Source organism: Ambystoma mexicanum, chromosome 3p, assembly GCF_040938575.1.
Source record: "Ambystoma mexicanum isolate Mex_15411 chromosome 3p, UKY_AmexF1_1, whole genome shotgun sequence".
Lineage (NCBI taxonomy): Eukaryota > Metazoa > Chordata > Amphibia > Caudata > Ambystomatidae > Ambystoma > Ambystoma mexicanum.
In genome coordinates this window covers 505,725,774-505,750,247 of record NC_090925.1, presented here as the reverse complement: position 1 = coordinate 505,750,247, position 24,474 = coordinate 505,725,774, and positions in this window count along the sequence as shown.

Sequence of the window (24,474 nt, the reverse complement as noted above, 5' to 3'; positions counted from 1 at the left end):
TAACAGACCTAGGAGTAATCGAATTACCCCTACTAGTACGTCCACAATAGGATGGTTTGTACTAGTTCTGTTAGTAAATTTAGGTCTAGTAAAGCCAATGGTGACTTTACATGCCCGGGGAGACAGTAGTCAGTCACCGGGTATGGAGTCTATGATGGAGGTCCGCTAGGACGCCCCAGTGTTACGGCACGTAGGGTGCGGTGTAACACACATAGCAAAACATATGAGACCCTATGGAGTAAAAGACCCCATAGCCCATAGAACACATTGATATTCAAAGGAATTACACACATTCATGTCCACGAGTGGGAGAAAAAGAGTCTCACTCTTGGCAGGATGGAAAAAACAAACTCCAGAAATCCAGCAAAGCTGCTGGGGGACTCACTAGGTTAGGAAATTCAGCCTAAACAGAGAATTCTCCCTAACAAAAAGCAACATAAATGGGATTAAAAATAAACAAACGACAATGGGAATTAAAAACAAAAAAGCAGCATGTCCGTAAAATAATGAAAAACCACAAATCATAATCCAAAGGAAAGGTGTCCAAAGTCACAGTTCAAAAAAGTACATCCAAGGGAAAAACAAAACCAAAAACCATTGCTCCATGGGTAAATCAAAAAAAATAACATAATCCAACAGTCAACTATATACAGATAAACAATCCAGGGTCCATGATCCCAACTGAAGAAATGAAACCTATCTAAAAATACTACGTAATAAAAAAACTATATACAAAAATGTTGGCCATTGTCCAAAAGGTCCAAAATCAAGAAAAAAGCAAAGGAAACCTAACACTAACTACATAACTATTCACAAGGGCAGCGGGCTAGTCCAACGGCTCACTGGATGTTGTCATGGGCCAGGGCATCATCGAATTCCTGTTCAATGACTTGGAGGCGGGCATGTTCCCTGGCCCGAGGTCTCGCAGGGATAAAGCAGTGTCCAGCTCCAACTCCCTGCGAAGACCCAGCCCGCCTCAGTGCCCTCCGCATGGAGTTCTCCGCCCTGACCATTGTGAGCCGTTCCTCCTCTGCCCGCTGCCGCTCTGCACCTATCTGCTGGCCCAACCGCTCCCACACGGAAGCCACTCCCATTCCAGGGTTCTCCTGCCCTCCGGCCGATGCCTGCACCCCTGATGTTGATGGCCCTGAGCCATGATGCCTACCACGTCGAGCCTGCCGCTGCCTCAGACGCAACTGCCTGTGCCAGCACAACGGCATCCAGGCTGATGGAATCCTCCGACGCCGTCGTGCACGTGCCCTGCCCGATGATGCCGTCACATCCTCCATCTGCTGGGGTCCAGTTGCTGGTGTGTCCACCCCTGCTGGACCTCTGACTCCCGACTGTGGCAGGGATGGGATCCTCACCGAGCTCCAGGATTGCTGTTTGGCCGGTGTGTCAAGAAAGGAGATTCCATCCATACCCCTCACGAGGGGTACTGGCTTTCCAGAATTTTGTGCTCTGTTGTCTGTCCCTCAGGAATATGCCGAATTTCAGCCAGTGTTTTCTGAACCCGAAGACATACCATTGCCACCTCATCGAACATTTGACTGTACTATTGAACTGGTACCTGGTTCAGTAATTCCTCATGGGAAGGTATACGCCTTGTCCCTTACTGAGAAGGCAGTTCTTCAAGAATACTTGTCAGACTGTATCAGGAAGGGTTATATCACTCCCTCGAAATCACCAGCTGGATTCCCGCTATTCTTTGTGAAGAAAAAGGAAGGAACCTTACGATCCTGTATTGACTACCGTCAATTAAATGATATTACAAGAAAAGATAGGTATCCATTGCCTTTAATTCGAAGCATCATGGAGTCCCTTCGAACTGCCCAGGTGTTTACTAAGTTGGATCTACGAGGCGCTTATCACTTAATTCGAATCAAAGAGGGAGACGAATGGAAGACGGCTTTTAAGACCCCTTTCGGGCATTACGAATACCGGGTAATGCCATTCGGATTGTGCAATGCCCCGGCTGTCTTTCAGCGTTTTATGGATAGCGTTTTTTGTGATCTAATCGGGGTATCAGTTTGGGTGTATCTCGATGATATCCTCATTTTTTCTGTCTCCCTGAAGCAACATGTGGAACATGTTCGAGAGGTGCTTCGACGTTTGTCCCAGAACCACCTGTACGTTAAGGTGGAGAAGTGTTCTTTTCACCAGAAAAAGATGGAATTTCTGGGCTATGTGATCAGTGGCACTGGAATTTTCATGGATCCGGCCAAGGTACAAGCCATTCAAGATTGGACTCAACCTTCTGATGTAAAGTCCCTACAACGATTTTTGGGATTTGCTAATTTTTATCGGCAATTTATACCCCATTTTTCTCAACTCACGGCTCCCTTAACTCAACTAACTAGCAGTAAAACACCTTTTTTCTGGAATACACAAGCAACCAAGGCTTTCAACGTCTTGAAACAAGCCTTTAGTACTGCTCCCATTTTGCGTCATCCTAATGACGAGGTGCCATACATAGTAGAAGCCGACGCTTCCAATCTTGCCCTGGGTGCAGTCCTTTTACAAAAGGAACCAGAAACTGATGTGGAACACCCTGTGGCATACTTTTCCCGCAAGCTCACGCCTAGCGAACAAAATTATGCAGTAATCGAGAAAGAATTATTGGCAATAAAAACTGCATTCGAAGAGTGGAGACATCATCTCCTTGGAGGCCGGCATTCAGTGGAAGTACGTACCGACCACCGAAATTTGCAGTACTTGAAGTCTCTTCAGTGCCGAACCTCTCGCCAAGCCCGATGGGCCTTTTTTTTCTCCCACTATGACTTCCATATCACATACATCCCCAGTGCTCGTAATTTAAAGGCCGATGCCTTGTCTCGATCCTTGGAGGTAGAAGCAAGAAAGCAGTACAGGGAGGAACCAATTATATCCCCAAAGCATTTCTTGTTCACCTTATCACCTTATCTTCAGAAGATTCTACAAGACACAATTGCCGATCCTGATCGGGAAGGCCTCATGAGGCATCCACAGGTTACTGAAGAGAATGGACTACTTTTCTTCCGGAATAGGCTATATGTTCCCACAACCACTCTTCGAACTCTTGTGCTTCAGGGGTTTCACGACTCCCGAGTTGGTGGCCATCGTGGTATCGGAGCAACTCGAGAAATAATATCCAGACAGTTCTGGTGGCCAGGTTGGGCCCATGATGTTGAACGTTATGTAAAGAGTTGTCCTGTGTGTGCCCAGGTGAAGATTCCTAGGAAGAGGCCCCTAGGGTTGCTTCATCCCACCGAGATTCCTCCTTACCCTTGGCACACCATAGCGGTTGATTTCATCGTAGAACTTCCTCCATCTGAAGAATATACCTGCATCATGGTCGTTGTGGACTGCTTTTCCAAAGCGGCACATTTTGTTCCGTTCTTTAAAATACCAACTGCTACACAGATGGCATCGGCATTTCTTCTGGAGATATACAGGTTACACGGACTGCCGCAAAAAATCATATCCGACCGAGGGTCTCAATTCCTGTCATCTTTCTGGCGTCAATTGTGCAGTCATCTCGGCATCCATCGTGCACTCAGTTCTGGTTATCATCCTTACACCAACGGCCAGACTGAAAGGACTAACCAGACTCTGGAACAATATCTTCGCTGTTTTGCCAATGCCACTCAATCTAACTGGAAGTCCCATCTAGTTTTTGCTGAGGTCTCCTATAACAACACAGTTCATTCAGCTACGGGCCTGAGTCCGTTTTTCTGTTTGTCCGGCTTACATCCTAAATTGGTGCCCTTTTGTCCTGTACCTTCAAGTACGGTTCCCTCTGCTGATTGGCTCATCACTTCCATTCAGGATCAACACTCCTTGGCTCGCAGTACTTTGGCGGAGGTGCAGGCACGGATGAAGCGACAGGCTGATAAGGGAAGGACACCTGAACCTGCTTTCCAGGTGGGGGATCTAGTTTGGTTGTCCTCCAAACATCTCCCCATTCGTAATTTACCCACCAAATTGGCTCCCCGATACTTTGGCCCTTTCAGGATCACTAAACGCCTGTCTTCTGTGGCTTTCCGTTTGCAATTGCCTCAAACTTGGTGGGTGCATCCGGTTTTTCATGTCTCCCTGTTGAAGCCATATGTGGTGGACACGTTTGGCCGTTCCGCCCCTCGTCCCGCACCTGTTGTAGTCCGGGGGTCTCCCGAATTTGAGGTACAGGAAATTTGCGATTCTCGCATCAGGCGAGGGGTACTCCAGTATTTGGTGGACTGGAAGGGCTACCCAGCCTGTGATAGAACTTGGGAACCACGCAGTTATGTACATGCCCCCTGCCTGATCCGTGATTTCTATCGCCGCTTTCCATGGAAACCTGGGGCTCCTGGGCTTTCTGGGAGGGGGCAAAGTGTCACCACCTCCACCTCACTTACCTGTCGGAGGGGGCGCGATTATGGGTTCCGACGCGCCCCATCCTGGCGCTGTTATCCCCGATACCGGCTGGGGGGTCCGCGGTTATCCGCGACACCCGGCGCTTCCGGGGTTTCTGTGTCCCGGGGTCTGCGCATGCGCGGAAGGCCGCGTCTCGGTCTTCGCGCATGCGCAGTCCTCGAGGCGCTTGGGAAGCCACAAGCTTGCTTCCCAAGCCTCGTTTCGGACGCGGCAGCACTCGGGGATAACACGGCTTGCGTTCCAAGCCTCCTGAGTGGTGCCGGTCTTATTTAAGGAGTGAGATCCCGAAACTCACCGCGTCTCAACGCGGTTTGTTTCTCGGATCGTGTCTTCGCCCCTGAAGCCTTGCTGCTTCAGCTCCATTCCTTGCCTGCTCCAGCCTGCCCTCCAGTCCTCGTCTGCTCCAGCCTGCCCTCCATTCCTTGCCTGCTCCAGCCTGCCCTCCAGTCCCCGCCTGCTCCAGCCTGCCCTCCATTCCTTGCCTGCTCCAGCCTGCCCTCCAGTCCTCGCCTGCTCCAGCCTGCCCTCCATTCCTTGCCTGCTCCAGCCTGCCCACCAGTCTTTGTCTGCTTCAGCCTTGTTCTACAGTTTTTGCCCGCTACGGTCTTGCTCTTCTACCTTGCCTTCCAAGACCTGCCTGCCTCCTCCAGTTTTGCATCCTCTGAAAACACCACGGCATTCCGTCCGCAATTCTATCTTGCAAACTGCTCCAACACTGCAAGAACCAGGAAGGTGCACTTTTGTGGCGTTGGGAGCTGGTCCACCTCTAACCCTGTTGACTCTAGGGGAAGGGGTGCGCCGGTTTCTCGCGTTTCATAATCTTCAATCACCTGTCGGACAGCCTGGCGACCTCACCAAGAACAACTACCGGAAGCCCAGGTACTCAGCGCCCTAGAGACGCCATCTTTAACACCCGGCCCCCCTCCACGAGGCGCCGGGCCTTCAAGAGGGTCCTGGACCTGCAGTCATCCCAGCGCTTCTTGACATGTTGGTAGTCGCGGAGTGCCACCCCCTCCGCGTTGATGGCAGTCACGATGTCCGTCCAGATCCGAGTCCGTCCTTCCTTGTTGGCGCACGTACTTCCGAAGAGGGCATCATACTGCCCCAGGACTTGCTCCACCAGGACACCAACTTCGGTGGCAGTGAAGCTGGTGCCCCTCTGCCTCTCTGGCCGGGGGTTGCCAGTGGTGCCAGATGTTGCAGTGCCCGACATGGCAACCCCAGAGACAGGAGTGGGTGGGCAACTGGGTCCTGGGGCTGGGCTGTGGAGCAAAGGTATCCCAGTCGGGAGTCTTCTGTTCCAGCAGGGGTGGAAACAGCAAATGGACCCCTGCAGATGGCTGATGTGCAGGCACCAAATGGCAGGGCACGGTGGCAGCAGGCAGGCAGGCAGGCAGCAGCAGATGGCTCGTGGGAGGCTGCTCGGGGATCTGGGGGGCAGTAATTCGGCCTTTTGGGCAGGAGCGTGGTCTTCCGTGTGCTTACGTGTGGCCAGCTTGATACGGAGTGATTTGGCACGTGAAAATTCTGCACGTCTGCGTGTAATTCGAGGAAAGGCCCTTAGCGCTTAAGCGCGTCTGCACGCATACGCAATTTCATTGGACAGAAGGCCCTTCAAGCGCAAGCGCCTCTGTGACGTGATGCGCGCAGGCGTGCATGGGCATTTCAGCGCGCGTGAAAAACTGCACGTCCGCGTGTAATCCGAGGAAAGGGCCCATGCGTGTAAGTGATGTGATGCGCGTGGGCGTTTCCCTCAGCACGGGTTAAAGGTGAACGGGGCCAGCAGTTCGCTGTATGTGCCTTTCGTGGAGACCGACGTGTGTTGCTGCTTCCTGTTGTTTCGCGCGCCATCACAACTTCACAGCTATCAAAGACGTATCTCTTCTTTTGGAGGGGGTATTGGCTACACATGTTTTTCTGCATCGCGCTAGTCAGACGGTGAGTCGCACACACTATTTTTCCCACTGCGGGTGCCCCTGTGTATCGCACCCATTTTCGATGTCGTCATAGTAGCCTGCGTGTCCCACGCGTACGCGTTATTCATGTTACTGGGTGCTACCGCGTACTGCGGGAGGTTGATTCCACGCACGTAGGCTGCAGGTTTGCGTGCACGGTTTTACTGCAGTTTTGGGGTGCCTGAGCGTTGCGTGACCCGTCACTACATCACCGGTGTCACATACTGCCTTGCAGGTGCAGGGGGGCTGTTAACATCTTGCTTCCCACCCCCTTCACCCCAATTGCACAGGTCAATTGTGGTGTACACCTCCCATTGGCACTACTCCATCTGTGCCGGCACTACTACATCTGTGCCATGGTTGGGAGGACACCAAAGGTGAGGGGCGCCTCAGCTGGGCCTACTCCTCGTGGCAGGCGTGGTCGGGGACGTGGCCGTGGTGACCAGGGAGTAGGGGGACTCCAGGGTGTCCAGGGAGGTCACAGAGGGGGAAGAGGCAGGGGTGCGCCACTTGAGCACAATGTTGTGCCATGTGTCGGTGCAGTCATGCCACCACCCCCTGTGGTTCCGGGGGATGCAGCTTCTGCATCTGGCACTGGCGCCCGTGTGACCCGGCAGTCCATTCCATCGACTGCCACGGGCCCAAGGGTAGAGGTAGCTGCAGGTGCAGCTGTGGACACCGCCACCCAGGCTCAGGGTCTGCCAGCGCAGGCTGCGTTGGCACTTGAGGAGCCCTTGGTAGATTTCCAACAGGCCAGGAGGGAAACCATAGGGGCAGGCAGGGCTGCTCAGACCAAGACACGTGTCCCTGGGGCAGTTATGTCATCTGCTGCCCCGAACAGCCGGCTGTTGGCAAGTGCAGCGGCAGATGCACCCAACAACACCCCGGTTGTGAGTCTGCCAACCAGGACCGTTGCGGTCAATGACCCTGCCACAGCTGATGTTGCTGCGCAGGGTCCATTAGAGGGCACCCAGATGCCACTGACACAAGTCAGGCCTTTGGTCGTCCCTCCACCTGCCACTCCCTTGGCTCAATCCACCGAACCCACTGGCCATACTGGTCAGGGCGGCATTAGCCAGCCAGGGTCTGCGCCACAGTCCAAGAGGAGGAAGGTTGCACCTGCAGCACAGGCTGGGACCCCACACACAGCCACGACCTCCTGCACGTCGAGGAAGAAGCCTTTCTGCAAGCAGGAACTGGACTTCCTCGTGGGCTACGTGCGGGGCCACAGCTGTGACATGCTAGTGGGTGCCAATAGTCAGACTACGGCTGCCCAACGTGACACCCACTGGAAGCATGTTGCGGAACATGTCAGTTCATTCGGCCATGAGGTGCGCACAGCGCAAGAGTGCAAAAAGCGTTGGAATGACATCAAACGCAGCACTAAGGCTAAGCGTGCCTCTAATTACAACTTGACTCTGGTGACTGGCGGTGGGCCTGCACCAGAGGAGGAAGAGCTCACTCCGCATGAGGCACTCGTTGCAGAGTTCATACCACCTGAATTGGTCGAAGGAGTGGGAGAGATGCTGGACTTTGATGCCCAGTCCAGTGAGTGTTGATGCGTGTTTGTTGTTGTGCATGATTGCCACTACATGTGACGTGTACATGGTTCTGATGTGTAAGTAATGCAATGCTTCCGTGATGCAAGTCTGCTCTGCTGGATGGTGGACATGTGGAGCAGACGGGGACTGTCCGCATTACCACTATTGCACCCTACTGACATGCTGGTTACAAGTATGCCCCTCCGGTCCATGTTCCAGCTCACTGGCCCTTCTGCATGTGGCGTGGGGTGACCTTCCTCTCAGCCCAGGCACAATGTCATTGCATGACTGACGTGCATGTCTCCTCTGCCTGCATGCGGGGACTCCATGTAGGCATGCTCCCTTGCCCCTCCTCTGCCACTCTGCACCCCAGTTCCACCTTTGCACTGGTCTGCTTCAATCTTGCCAATGTGTTCTTTCCTGTTCATGCGTCCTGTGTAGATGCTAACTTCCAGCGTACAATCTGCCAGACATATGCCGTGTGGTACATCCTTAGTACTTGATGCAGGGTATCTCACTTGTACTGTGCATAGGTCAGATGTCCCGCAGGGACATGAGTGCCCATTCATGCTCCATGTGCATTGCACGCATGCCCCTATGTGTCCATGACTGGATGATCACTGTAATACAAGTCCTGGGTGACATACATTGCATGGCATCTCATCAGCCTTCACATGTCAACTGTGGGTCAGTACTGCGTTGCACACATGTTTAGGGTCTGACAGTCTGTGTGACTCACAGGCCTCAGCCTGTTCAATGGCCAATGACTCTGTCCAACTGTTGTTGTGTCTTCTTCACACGTGGGCGGCCTCCAGAGTTTTCATCATGTGTCCTGCTTACTGTCCCATCATCATTTGCAGTGTTGTCACTTGAATCACATTAAGCCGTTGATGCCAGTCAACACTGCCTGTCAATACAGAGGTGCATGGTCAGCCTTTTGATACCATGCTAGGCATCCCTGCTTTTGTACTTGGCTGGAGGGGTGCTTGGCTTCTAGATATGGTACACATTGAATGCACAATGCACGTGATGCCTGAATTTGACCTTGCACTGCCTTCACATTTCCTGACACACACCATGGAGTCCTTGTACATGTAGGTAGTGAGTGGCATACACATTTTCTGCACTGCATAGACCCACTTCCATGGAAACTGCCACCTTTCAACAGGTCTGATCACAGAAGAAATTCAAAGTTGACCCAGCATGCATGCCAGGTTATATGTTGTGTGTCACATGTCTGCCTGATGCGTTTGTTGTCGGTGTGTGTGTGTGTTGTGTGCTTCTGACATGTGACCTTTTTCTCTCTATTTTTCAGGTGATGACGCAATGGAGGCGGAGGATGGTGTCATGCCAGACACAGGGTTGTTACCACTACATCAACCTGGCACAAGTGGGGGTCGTGGGGTGGTAGGCCACGAAAACCCCCAAGTGCTACAGTCCATCTTGTCTCTGGCTGCCTATGAGTCCAGCCTTGATGTCGAGCATCAAGTCCATGTGTGAGGGGTGAGTGATTCTGATGTGGACACTCCTCTGTCCGCGACACCTGCACTGAGGGATCAGACAGTCCTGGTTCCTCCGCCCGTGGTGGATCGGGACGCAGGGTCACCCTCCACACCAGTCACTGATGTGCCTGGGACATCACGTCGACGGGGGCATGTAGTCGTGCAGCCGCGGGTGGTGCCCACACAGCGAGGACCCCCGGTCCTTGGGTCACGCAGGGGTCAAGCCCAGCAACGCGGTCGCCGCGCGCAACCGCAGTATACTGAGTGGGAGCAAGACATGACTGCCAATTCAGAACGGCAGGGAGCAGCAATGGAGAACATCGCTGAGAGCATGGAGCGTGTGGCCCGATCTGTGCTCCCCCCTGCTAGGCAGGTGCTTCTCCAGCAGCAGGCGGCACGGTCCACGGCCCGCTCGCTCAGGCTGGGCATGGCGGCCTCAGACAGGGCACGCCAGGCTGAAATGTCGTCTCTGCGTCAAGCAATTGCTGCTCACGCAGAGGCGCACATGGATGCCCTTAGGGAGGAGTATGCTTCCCTCAAATCCACTCTGGGTGTCCTTATGATGTCCCAGAGGCAGCGGGCAGAGGAGAGGTTTGCACAGCTTGAGCGTACCATCTCGGCTGAGCTACAGGCTTGCCGGGAGGTGCAGCGGTTGTCCAGCCAGGCCTTGCAGGAGGAACTCCGTGTTACGCGTGCTACCTTGCAAGAGGAAGCACGTGTATCACATGAGGTTCTGCATGCAGACCTACGTCACATCGCCACACAGAACCAGGCTTACCCGTCCGGCAGACTTGCTGCCGATGAGGGGCAAGCTGCGGCTAGGCGTGGCCAGGCTACTGTGCCACGTCCTCCTTTCCAGGATGAGCCAGACTCGGACGACCATCTATCTCCCACATAGGTCGGGCTGTGCAGGCGTTGAGCCCATGGATGTTTTTTTTTTGGCTCAGCATCATCGCATGTGGGTGTTGAGCAGCACCCTGTACCTCCCCCCTCCTGGGTGCCTCCCCTCCCCCCCGGGTCGTATGTGGCCATTTTTGTTTTTCTTTTAGTTTAGTTAGTTAAGTTTCTGTTTGATAGTTAGTTTAATTAGGTAATGTAGGTTTTTCATAGTTAGTGTAATTAGTTAATATAGTTTAAAATTGCTTGTCGATTGTGCTTTCATGTGACGGTGCGGTGCTTTGTGGCTTTTGAAGTCATCCACTGTCTGTTCCAGCTGGGCCCTTCAGGCTTGTCTTGTGTATGTGTTTGCTGCTTGGGGTCCTTGACTCAAATATGCCACTCCTGCCTCCCTTATCCATGGGCTCGCAAGGATGGTTCGGTGTAACAGCCTATTACACAAGGGCTTTGGACTGTCATATCTGTGGCATGTCTGGTGCTGTGTGACTTGTGTTGACACCCCTAGTGGGGATGATTGCGCTGTTATTGTCCACTGTTCAGCGTTTGCTAGATGGGGTGTTTCATGATTAATGTGTACATTCATTGCTATGCATTGTGTAATATGTTTCTTATCTTTACTGTACACGTGCTTGTTGCAATTCATGCCGTAGATAGTGTGTGTTAGGCGGAAACCTGTGCAGTTCCCTCTGGGACCACTGCAAAAGATTTAGGACTACAGGTGTTGGGCGGTGAACCCACTTGGTAGCAGTCTGTACCACACAGATTCACTTGGTAGCTGTGGCTGAGCAGTCAGACTTCCCTCAAGAAGAGTTGAGCGGTATGTGGAGTATACAAGATAGGGCAATTCTTCACAGCAAGACAAGTAAACACGCAACGAGGCTTAGTGTAAAGATATTAAGGTATTTATTTACAACAAAACATCTATGAAAAACACTATGGCAAGTCACGGCAAACAAATCAAACACAATTACTCTACGAAGAAGAAACGATCAATTCCCCTAGCAATATTTCGACAAGTCTAGATTCTACCGGTACCACTTATTTTCAGACAGAGGTGTATACCTCAACCTAGATGACACTCTAATATTTGTTAGGACGGGAGAGAAAAAGATAAGCAGGTTATGAAATCAACACAGTTCAATCCTACGCAGATAAAATGCAAGGCAGGAAGGCAAGAATCACAATAGATCGTAAAGTTCAGAGGCCAGGCCCACTCGGAGAGAGGCAAGGCGCGATGTCCCAAAAAGTCTCTAGTGGAGATGCATTCAAGTCTTTATAGCAAATTGTTATCGGCAGTTTGAACCAGTTCAGAACAATGAATGAGAAAAGCTTGGAGGCGACCCAACGGAACGGAGAGGATTAAGACACCTCACTCGAACCGATCGAAAGGGAAACCAGGCGGACACGGTACCTTGTTGTGGAGGGCAGCTCCGGCCGGGGCAGTTGTTCCTGGTGGTGGATGCACGTCGGGTCTTTACCAAGAGTAGAGAGGTTCTCGTCGTCGAAGAAAGTGAAGTCCGGTGCACCACCAGGGAAGAGACCAGCCGCGGAGTGCTCCATCACAAGGCACCACCTTTTGGTCACGGTTCAGGGGTAGTGGCTATCCGGTTGCCGAGGTGCTCTGCACGGGCAATTCGACCACTGCGTCCTGAAGCGAATAAAAAGCAAACGGGACTGGTTGTTCCCACCAGTCAGGGGAAGAGACTCTCCGACAGGGAGATCTCCTCTGTCGTCGGGAAGTGGTGAGTCGGTTCCGCAGGGCTCCACCGGAGGTGTCGTCGTGCAGGTCGGCTCAGCGTTACCCTCGTCGGATTCTTATGTCCTGTGGCGACTTCTGAAGATCCAGTCCCAAAAGCCCTGCTTTTATGCAGAAAACCCCCATTCATTCAGCCTAGCTGTCAATCAACACATGCTAAGTGGTGAGCGGGGAGGCTCACCACTTGGGCCAATCACTCCAGAGTGCGACCGGAGTTGGCAAGGCAACTCGGTCCAGGGTGCCTAAACCCCCTCCCACACCCCTGTGGTAACCCAGACAGAATGGCACCACTTTGGAGGGTCTCTGTACAGAGCCCGCCAAAAGTGGAACAAAGGGCTCAACCTTTGGTTTAGGAGTCACAGAGACAAACACAGATGCCATTTTACAAACCGAGTTCTGGCAGAAAATACCATCCGGTAAACTTATTTAAGATAAGTAGACCGGTGGTACGTTAGAGATTAACGAGGAAAAGTATCAATCTCCAACAATGGGACGAATCCCATAGGGTTATGTCCGGGGTCGAACATAACAAGTAGTTTCTACTGCCACCAGCCAAAACTCGACGAGGGGGGACGGGACAGTGCCCCCTCGAGTAACAAATCCAGGAGTAATCGAATTACTCCTACTAGTACGTCTACAATAAGATGGTTTGTACTAGTTCTGTTAGTAAATTTAGGTCTAGTAAAGCCAATGGTGACTTTACATGCCCGGGGAGACGGTAGTCAGTCCCTGGGTATGGAGTCTATGGTGGGGGTCTGCTAGGACGCCCCCGTGTTACGGCACGTAGGGTGCGGTGTAACACACATAGAAAAACATATGAGACCCTATGGAGTAAAAGACCCCATAGCCCATAGAACACATTGACATTTGAAGGAATTACACACATACATGTCCAAGAGTGGGAGAAAAGGGTCTCACTCTTGGCAGGATGGAAAAAAACAAACTCCCGAAATCCAGAAAAGCTGCTGGGGGACTCACTAGGTTAGGAAATTCAGCCTAAACAGAGAATTCTCCCTAACACTTGCCCCCCCCAGACCAAGGGACAGGAGGATTTAATCCACTCCTGGGTGAATCTCATACCTCTAGTCGAGGATATACATCCTAGAGAGACCATCAGCATTTTGGTGGTGACATCCTGACCTGTGCTCAATGGTGAAATCAAACCCTTGCAGGCAGATCGACCATCTCAATAGTTTTGGGTTTTCCCCTTTCATTTGCATTAACCATCTCAAGGGTTGGTGGTCAGTCTGAATGACAAAAGTAGAACCATACAAGTACGGCCTAAACTTCTTCAGCACCCACACGATAGCAAAGCACTCTCTTTCGATTGTTGCCCACCTTGTTTCAGGATCCTTCAGCTTGCGGCTGATGAAGGAAACGGGGTGCTCCCAACCTTTCCCATCCAGTTTACTGAGTACGGCACCTATTCCTACATTTGAAGCATCTGTCTGCACAATGAAGTGTTGGCGGTACTCAGGAGCTCTGAGTACTGGGGCTTGGCAAATAGCCTTTTTCAGGTTTTCAAAAGCCTGATTGCACTCCTCGTTCCATTTAACCTTTTTAGGAAATTTGGGCGAGGAGATGACATTCAGTGGAGAAGCTATGGTCCCATAGTTCTCTATGAAATTCCTGTAATACCCAGTGAGGCCTAGGAAGGCTCTCACCTGGGTTTGAGTAGTCGGTGTTGTCCAATTTTGCACAGCTTCAATTTTACTGAGCAAAGGCCTTATTTCTCCACTGCCTACCTCATGCCCAAGATAGACTACCTTACTCTGTCCAATTTGGCATTTGCTCGCCTTTATGGTCAGATTGGCTCGTCCAAGAGCCTGCAAAACATCTCTCAGGTGGGTTACATGTTCTTCCCAGGAATTGCTGAACACTGCTATGTCATCCAAGTATGCCATGCAGAAGTCCTCCATCCCATTCAGAACCTGGTTTACCATCCGTTGAAACGTAGCAGGTGCATTCTTCAGTCCGAAAGGCATTACCTTAAACTGGTATAAGCCAACGGGGGTAGAAAATGCAGTTTTCTCCTTGGCATGGTCTGTCAGGGCTATTTGGCAATAGCCTGACGTCACGTCAAATGTGCTGAGGAACTTGGCGGCGCCAAGTTTATCCACCAACTCATCTGTTCTTGGCAAAGGGTGGGCATCAGTCTTGGTGACTGCATTAAGGGCTCTATAGTCCACGCAGAATCTAAATTCTTTAGATCCGGCCTTTGGTACTAACACAACTGGGCTAGACCATGGACTAGTAGAGGGCTCTATTACCCCGAGATCAAGCATCTTGCTGACCTCACCTTTGATGTGGGTTCGTACGTTTTCTGACATGCGGTATCCTCTGCTTTTGACTGGCAGACAGTCACCAGTGAGTATGTCGTGCTGGCCCCAAGGGGTCAAGCCTGGTGAAAACGAGAACAGAGAGGCAAACTGATTCAACATAGATTTGCACTCTTCTTGTTGCTCGGGTGTCAGATTGGAGGAGAGATTCACTCCTTCAATTTTTTCATCTAAAGGTAAGCCTCTGAGGAGATCCGGAAGAGCTTCACTCTCTTCTTCTTCCTCGGATGACGCTAGAAGCAACGCTCCTACATCAGGTCGCGAGACATACGCTTTAAGTCGGTTGGTGTGAAAGACTGTCGGAGACTCCTTGGGATTGCCCAAGTCCACCAGATAGTTAACCTCTCCGAGTTTACCCACTACTCGGAAGGGTCCCATCCACTTATCTTGCAAGGCCCTCTGCCTTGTTGGGATCATAACGAGAACGAGCTGGTCTTGAGCGAACTCAACCATGTTAGCCTTTTGATCGTGCCAGTGCTTGACCAATGCTTGTCCAGCTTTCAAGTTACCGCTTGCTTCCGTCATCATGTGCGACATTCTCCTCCGGAGACCTATCACGTAGTCAGTCACTCTGACTGGCTTGGGGGAAGGAGCACTCTCCAACCCATCCTTAATCAGGGCCAATGGACCTCTGACGGGATGACCATAGAGTAGTTCGAAGGGAGAATAACCTACTCCCTCCTGAGGGACTTCTCTATAAGCGAAGAGAAGGCATGGCAGTAGAAGGTCCCACTTACGCTTAAGGGGTTCCTCTAAAGCACCTATCATGCTCTTCATGGTTCGGTTGAACCGTTCTACCAACCCATTGGTTTGTGGGTGGTAAGCTGTTGAGAACTTGTAAGTAACTCCACAGGTTTTCCACATGGCTTTCATGTAGTGCGACATAAAGTTTGACCCCCTGTCAGAGATTACTTCCTTAGGAAACCCGACCCTAGTAAAAATACCAAGGAGGGCCTTAGCCACAGCCGGGGCTGTAACAGTCCTCATAGGAATTGCCTCAGGATACCTAGTAGCATGGTCTACTACAACAAGTATAAACCTGTTGCCTGAGGAGGTTGGAGGATCAAGGGGACCAACGTGTCAATCCCTACTCTCTCAAATGGGACTCCCACAACTGGGAGAGGTACTAAAGGTGTCACATTCTTGGAACCAACCTTACCAGAGATCTGGCAGGTGTGGCAGCTCCTGCAGTGTTTTTCTACTTCGGCCCCCATCTTTGGCCAATAGAAATAGAGGGAGAGCCTTTCCTTAGTCTTCTTGAAACTCAAGTGACCAGCCAAAGGAATCTCGTGGGCTAACTGCAAGAACTGTGGTCTGTTCTCTTGGGGTACTACAAGTCGTTTGTAGTCTCCAGGTACAGACTCGGTCGGTTCACTGTAGAAGAGGCCATCTTCGCAGTGCAACCTGTATTTCCCAGGCTCTTGCCCTTCAGCCTGAGCTTCTGCCTGGTGGCGAAGACCTTCCAGAGTTGGACATTCTCTCTGTCCCTTACTGAAGTCTGCCCTGCTGGGTCCACCTTCTGCCAGTAAAGACTGCAGCTCAGGATGGTCAACAGGATCCATATCTCCAATGACTTCCTGGCCTTCCATTAGCTCTTCCTCAGAGTCTAATTCTACCACACAGGGTTGTACCTCCCTCTCAGCCTCGGCTGGAGGTGGAGTTACGGGTGTAACTTTGGAAAACTGTGGGGAAGTCCGTGTTGTCTGCACTGGAATGCTGGCTGCTGGTTTCGGGATAGAATCCTTAGGTTTCCCTTTTGCTTCTGATGTCTTGGAGACAGCGGCCGACAATTCCAGTGGAGCAGGAGTGATTTCTTTCATCATCTCCCCGAGAGTAACGCGCATGGTCCTCTCTCTTGCAGGTCTGGTTAGCTCCTGTAACCGTTTACTAGGAGGTCTGGGAGTTTGCGATACAACTCCGAGAGTTTTCAAATCGTTACCCAACAGTACGCGTCCTGGTACCTCACTCTGTATGCTGACAGGTATCTTCACAGTCATGTCGTTACACTGGATGAGAACTGGTAATTGGGGAAGCATCTGCACAGGCCCTCCAGCTAACTTGGTGAGGCGTTTGGGTGCCTTAGCAACATCCTCAGCCTGAAAAAACGATTTATCCACCACAGTTATGCTGGCCCCAGTGTCCCTAATGGCAGGAGTCTCCTGACCATTCACCTGGACACTGTCCTTATAATACTCTTTAGTATTATCGGGGATAGAATTATAGACATCTAAATTCTGTTGTTCCCACAACCCCAGAGATACTAAAGAAACGCTGGCTGATACTCCAATGGGTTCGTCAGCTAGCAGTAGAAAGTTTCCACTTGCCATTTGGACTTCCTCCTCTGGAGCGAAGGCTAAGGAGACAAGCTGGACCCCTGAAGGTTTACCCTTACATCTGGGATCTCCTTTCACGTGGTCAGTCGAGCCACAAACAAAGGATTTACCGAATGCTTTCTGGAATGGTGGCTTGTTCTGACCTCCTTCCGGTTTGGCACCAGAAGTCACACTATTCTGCTGTGGTTTTCCTTGTGGCTTACCCTTCTGGTTTTGTTTGGGGCCCTCTTTGGAATGTGAGATATTAGAATTCTCTTTTGAGTCTTTTTTAGGATGGTTTCCCTCATCCTTTTTCTGAGTTGACCCAGAATCCTTATGAGTAGCCCTGTTGGCAATCCACAAGTCAGCAGCCTTAGCTAGCTCCCTGGAATCCAATTCCTTCGAATCAGCCAAGTGCTGTCTGAGCTCAGGAGAACAGGCATCATAAATAGACTCCAACATAAAAAGATTTCGCATACCCTCATAAGTGTTCACTTTGTAACCCTTAATCCATCCCTCTAAGTTTTTCAACCCTTCACTCACCCAGGTAGCCCAAGGGGTACCATCATGCTTTTTGAGGGTTCTAAACCTCTTAAGATACTGGGAAGGGGTCTTCCCGAATCTAGCTATTAAAGCTAGTTTCACACTTTCGTAATCCGTCTTATCCGCCTCCCCCAACTCCATTACCACATCAGTCGCAACAGGAGGGAGCCTAGAGAACAACCAGGGAAGTAAAGCATTCCCGGTGATGTCCTGGAGCCCATGATTGTATTCAAACAGTTTCAACCAATCCAACACATCCAATCTCGGTTCATACATACCCACTAATTCCTTCGGCATCCGGGGTCTTTTGGGACTGGAGCTCCTAGAGGAACCAGAGGAGAGAGAAGAATTTTCCATAGACAACTTTTTCATCTCTAACTCGTGATTAAGTTTTATTTCCCTGAGTCTCAACTCAGCTTGCTTCTGCTCAGCCTGGGCATTCATCCGTCTGAACTCGAGCTCTTGGTTTCGTTCGGATTGAGCCAAGAACCGTTTGTATTCTAGTTCGAGCTTCATTTTTTCAAGTTCAAAATAAGCAGGGTTACTTGTGGGACCTGGTATGGGCCCCGTAGGCACAGCTGGTAAGGCAGGTAGAGGAGCAGGGGAGACAGTTTCGTTAGCCTCTCCGTCCTCGTCAGCCTCTTCATCGCTATCATCAGAATTATGATTTAGATCAACACCATCACTGTCATCTACATTTGCTGGAGAGATTGGTTCCTCTGAACCAGTACCCAGACTTTGGTTCGCCAGCAATCTCTCAATTAGTTCTAACTTCTTGCCTCTTACAGGAAGATTCTCTTGCCTACAGAGAGCTCGCAGACTCTCAGTATTTTCACCTGACAAAGACTCTTGACTGTAAGTTTCCATCGTAGACATGTTTTTTGAAAGTTGCTTTTTGTGCAAAGTTTTGTGGTTAGTTATCCTACAGTGTCGAAAAGCACTCTAAACTGTATACTCGATACAAATCCCACCGCTGTACACCAGTGTTAGGCGGAAACCTGTGCAGTTCCCTCTGGGACCACTGCAAAAGATTTAGGACTACAGGTGTTGGGCGGTGAACCCACTTGGTAGCAGTCTGTACCACACAGATTCACTTGGTAGCTGTGGCTGAGCAGTCACACTTCCCTCAAGAAGAGTTGAGCAGTATGTGGAGTATACAAGATAGGGCAATTCTTCACAGCAAGACAAGTAAACACGCAACAAGGCTTAGTGTAAAGATATTAAGGTATTTATTTATAACGAAACATCTATGAAAAACACTATGGCAAGTCACGGCAAACAAATCAAACACAATTACTCTACGAAGAAGAAACGATCAATCCCCCTAGCAATATTTCGACAAGTCTAGGTTCTACCGGTACCACTTATTTTCAGACAGAGGTGTATACCTCAACCTAGATGACTTTCTAATATTTGTTAGGACGGGAGAGAAAAAGATAGGCAGGTTATGAAATCAACACAGTTCAATCCTACGCGGATAAAATGCAAGGCAGGAAGGCAAGAATCACAGTAGATCGTAAAGTTCAGAGGCCAGGCCCACTCGGAGAGAGGCAAGGCGCGATGTCCCAAAAAGTCTCTAGTGGAGATGCATTCAAGTCTTTATAGCAAATTGTTATCGGCAGTTTGAACCAGTTCAGAACAATGAATGAGAAAAGCTTGGAGGCGACCCAACGGAACGGAGAGGATTAAGACACCTCACTCGAACCGATCGAAAGGGAAGCCAGGCGGACACGGTACCTTGTTGTGGAGGGCAGCTCCGGCGGGGGCAGTTGTTCCTGGTGGTGGATGCACGTCGGGTCTTTACCAAGAGTAGAGAGGTTCTCGTCGTCGAAGAAAGTGAAGTCCGGTGCACCACCAGGGAAGAGACCAGCCGCGGAGTTCTCTGTCACAAGGCACCACCTTTTGGTCGCGGTTCAGGGGTAGTGGCTATCCGGTTGCCGAGGTGTTCTGCACAGGCAATTCGACCACTGCGTCCTGAGGCAAATAAAAAGCAAAGGGGACTGGTTGTTCCCACCAGTTAGGGGAAGAGACTCTCCGGCAGGGAGATCTCCTCTGTCGTCGGGAAGTGGTGAGTCGGTTCCGCAGGGCTCCACCGGAGGTGTCGTCGTGCAGGTCGGCTCAGCGTTACCCTCGTCGGATTCTTAGGTCCTGTGGCGACTTCTGAAGATCCAGTCCCAAACGCCCTGCTTTTATGCAGAAAACCCCCATTCATTCAGCCTAGCTGTCAATCAACACATGCTAAGTGGTGAGCGGGGAGGCTCACCACTTGGGCCAATCACTCCAGAGTGCGACCGGAGTTGGCAAGGCAACTCGGTCCAGGGTGCCTAAACCCCCTCCCACACCCCTGTGGTAACCCAGACAGAATGGCACCACTTTGGAGGGTCTCTGTACAGAGCCCGCCAAAAGTGGAACAAAGGGCTCAACCTTTGGTTTAGGAGTCACAGAGACGAACACAGACGCCATTTTACAAACCGAGTTCTGGCAGAAAATACCATCCGGTAAACATATTTAAGATAAGTAGACCGGTGGTACGTTAGAGATTAATGAGGAAAAGTATCAATCTCCAACAATGGGACGAATCCCATAGGGTTATGTCCGGGGTCGAACATAACAAGTAGTTTCCACTGCCACCAGCCAAAACTCGACGAGGGGGGATGGGACAGTGCCCCCTCGAGTAACAGATCCAGGAGTAATCGAATTACTCCTACTAGTACGTCCACAATAAGATGGTTTGTACTAGTTCTGTTAGTAAATTTAGGTCTAGTAAAGCCAATGGTGACTTTACATGCCCGGGGAGATGGTAGTCAGTCCCCGGGTATGGAGTCTATGGTGGGGGTCCGCTAGGACGCCCCCGTGTTACGGCACGTAGGGTGCGGTGTAACACACATAGAAAAACATATGAGACCCTATGGAGTAAAAGACCCCATAGCCCATAGAACACATTGACATTTGAAGGAATTACACACATACATGTCCAAGAGTGGGAGAAAAGGGTCTCACTCTTGGCAGGATGGTAAAAAACAAACTCCCGAAATCCAGCAAAGCTGCTGGGGGACTCACTAGGTTAGGAAATTCAGCCTAAACAGAGAATTCTCCCTAACAGTGTGTTCCACACTTTGGATGTGAAAGACGGACTGATGGTGTGATTTCTGATGTAAGTCTCTGACATGGTCCAGTAATGAGATGCCTGAAGAGACACACACAGATGACTTTAAAGCATTAATCATGTGTTTCATGCCCTTTCTGCAGGGGGATGAGCCTCCAGACCACCTTTGCCAGCAGACATGGCCCATTGGACGTCTGAATTCTGGACACGCTTGTTGGTGCCCACATGCACATGTGTGCACAAGCAGAGGCACAGTGATTGCAGACCTACATCCTAGAACTGCTGATGTGTTCCAAGGAACTCCAGGCAAGGTGAGCAGCACAGGGGGGCCACAACACAGCAAAGCTTGCACCAGGCGAGTTGCACATGCAGGCTTAGTAACAGCACTGAGGGTGAGCTTGGACGAATATTGGTGTTGAAGCACACAATGCAGCTCAGATGTGTAGGTGGACTGATGGCTGTTGATTGTAAGGTTGTCTGGGACACCTACAGGGGCAGTGGCACATACCCTCCGGTACACCAAGGTCCATTGAGGCACTTGTATCAACCATGTAGCCTTCCGAGACATGGAAAGGGGCAGCTCACAGGGACATACAGCAAGGGACATACTCGGGTGCAGTGCATTTAATTTCCATGTACATTTTGATACATGCACTGCCTACTTTGTTTCGGTCATGGTGGAACACGACTTGTTCTGAAGTCATGCCTTGCTATATGGGTCTGTCTGCTTACCCAGGGAACATTGCATGTTGTGTGAATTGTGACACATTGGTGTTCCATTTGCCACGCACCCACCGGCGGCTGACTTACTGCATTGACTGTGTATGACCCATCACAGGGGTAATGTTACATATGGGTACGAAGTATCTACACCAGATTGTCTGTTTGTAGAGTAGTTTGTTGCTATGGGGCATCTTTGGTGGTGTGTTTTTGTGTTATGGGCACGGACAGATTATTAACTGTGGCTCTCTTTGCAGCATTGCAGTGATCCTGTAACCGGATCTGAGAGTGCGCAGGCAGGAGGCCAGCACTCAACACCAGAGCTAAGTGTCTTGTTGTTTTTCTTTCAAACTGCTCTGCATAGGCTTGCTGGGGGGTGCACTAATACATGGATGAATGTGTAATTCAATTTGGTATGTTTGTTTTCCCCTAATCACCCAGAGTCCTATCCAATTTTGAAACCTGTACCCCCTACCCGGTGTTCCTGCTTCCCGTACCTATCCAAGCAATGTTCCCTAACCCTCTTTCCCCACTGGGGTTGCGGATGCCTGTGTAATCCCCAAACTTGCAGGCGCCAAAACCCTAGAGGGGGTGGTTGGTTCGTGCCACTCATAAGCCTGGACTACAGAAGGCCATGACAATGATGTCCAAGTTTGTTTGGATTGTGTATGTGTTCATGCAGGTAGTACATTTTCGTGCATTCCCTACTTTCATGTGTCATTCCTCCCCCCTCTCCTGCCACTCATTCCAGTTATCCAGTATGCCAACACCTGTCCCGACTGCATATCCCTGACCCTCCTTCCCCACCAGGGTCTCAGAGGCCTGTGTGAGTTTGACCTTGCAGGCACCCGGACACGGTGGGGGTGGTTGTTTTGTGCCACTCCTGCGCCTGTACACAGGACCTGTGACAGTACACATCCGTTCATGGTGCATCATTCTATGTTATGTACCACACATGGTTCACATCCTGTTGTGACATTGTTTTACTGTGCTACCTTGGTTGTTACATCATTGTGGTAGTACTTGGCCTTTGTGAGGTACTGCTACGTCAAGTCATCTACTGGAGGGTGTTCTGGTTTGTTTTGATGGCTTGGATTTTGTGATTTTGCAAATGAGGGTGGACTCTGAGGGTGCAGGCACCTTTTTACACACAAGGTGGGAGATGGTGACGAAGGGGAAGGGTGATCCTGTGGCCAGGTGAAATTGAGGGTTGAAGGCTCCATGACCCAGGTGCAGTTGTTCAGTGGGTCATGGTCATTTGTGAGGAAGGGGGGGGCTTGTTGTTGATAGTTGCCTTGCTCTGCAGTGTGATGGGAACCCTGACATTGTAATTGTGGTATCCTATGTACATGTTGTGTTCTGCTGATCAATGCCTGTTCATGTGTTGTGTTTACCTTTCAGGTGTGAGGGGGTAGTTGTGGTTTGACATGCTGGGGTGTACACATGGTGAATGTTCACATGTGATGTGTAGAGGACACTGATGGTCACTTGATTGCACATGCATATGTTGAGTGCATGTCCTTACTGACCCACACACTTGCACTATGATGCACTACATGTACAACCACCCTTGGATATCCACGTGTGCACTCTGTTTGCCTTCTGGTGCCCACTGTGTCCCTGCAGCACATGTTCTGTGACCAAATATGGATCCTGTACATGCCTAATTTGCTTTTTGATGTGGTTTGTCGCTTAGATGTGATGCTCAGGGTGTGCATCACACACAATAGCTGTTCACTGTGCTGTGCGCTGAGCAGTGTGTTGCAGGAGTTGGACACAGCACACAGAAGCTGCAGTGTTGATTTTGCAATGCACAATGTGCATGTAGACAGACATTCATTGTTATGTTACGTCTACAACTTTTGTAATGCATTTGGGAATTACTTATTTTGGGTGGGAGGTTGTTGGTCAGTCATTTCATCTGATTCCATGTCAGGAATCATTGTCTGATGCCACTGTACATTTTTGACATGGCAATGTGTACCTTATTGGTACTGTGTTGGTGTATGGGTATTGCTTGCCATGTCATGTTGTGGTTTGGGAGGGTTTGAGTGACATAACAGTGATGGTCATGGCCTGTTTTGCAGGTGTGTGTGATTCACACCTTGCATGTCAGGGTCATCCGCTTCTCAAAGCAACTAGCTGGGCGAGATCTCTCTCTGCGGCAGGGGCCTCCCTCTGGAACAGCCTTCCTGCCTCACTGGAACTTGAGGAGAACCATCTCCGGTTCCGGAAGCACCTCAAGACCTTCCTCTTTGCTTCTGCTTTCTCTCTCCCTCTCCCTTGAAAGATTCTTCACTGGAACTGCACTGGATCTGCAACTGGGCCACTCTCACCAACCTCGGTCCCTGGCCCAGCCACTCTCCACTTGCACTGCCTCGCTGGCAACCCCTGCACTGCGGGACTGTCTCTCTATCCCTACAGCCCCCCCTTCCCAGCACTTGTCTGCACTTACCTTTGCAGTTGCCACCAGCTGGGCTATTTATTTGTTTTTTAGTCTACTTACCCTGTACTGCACCCCCCCTCCCCTTCCCCTTGCACTTTTCCCTTCCCCCTACCCCTGCACTTGCGCAATCTAAATGACACCTGGCCTAGTAGTATCGTTGTCTGTCTTCCCTTGTTCCCCCCTCCCTGCCTCGTCGCACCTTGAAACACTTGTGTATAGGCACGTTACAAATGCCATATCATGTCATATGTCATATGTGTGCCTTTTGGTCAGACAGGATAGCTTGTGTTTAAGTAGCTAGGGATGCAGACAATGTGGCTCTTCCATGGCAACTATCTCAGGGTGGTAGGGTTGTGACAGTTATCTGTCTCTTTGTCATCATCGATTGTCACCTGGTATGTGCCAGGCCTGTGTGCACTCCGCAGGGGTGGGAGTTTAGGTGAAAAATGTGGCCACAAGCTGGGTCCGGGCTTCCTCGCCACGTGCCCTGTCCCCTCCCATGGGCAGCGCCTGTGCCTGTGGTTGGAGATGTGGGGGCACCACCATGTCCACCGGTACGCCCTGCCATGTTGCAACATTGTGCAGGACCCATGCTGCCACAATTATCCTGCACACTACTGGGGGTGCATAGAGTAGCTGCCCGCCAGAGCGGTCAAGGGAGCGGAAACGTGACTTGAGCACTCCGAATGTGCGCTCCACTATGGCCCTGGTTGCAATATGGGCGGCGTTGTATCTTACCTGGGGTGGTGTGGTGGGGTTCCGGATTGGCGTCATCATGTGGTTGCTCAGAGGGTAGGCACTGTCCCCTGGGGAGGTGTAAATGGCTGTGATTATTGGGGTTTGTGTATTTGTGTGTGTGTGTGTGACATGCATGCATGTGCAAGGGCATTTGTACTCACCTAGAAGCCAGGTGTCGCCTTGCTGCCCAACTTCCAGGGCCCGGCTCAGGGCAGACATTCTGT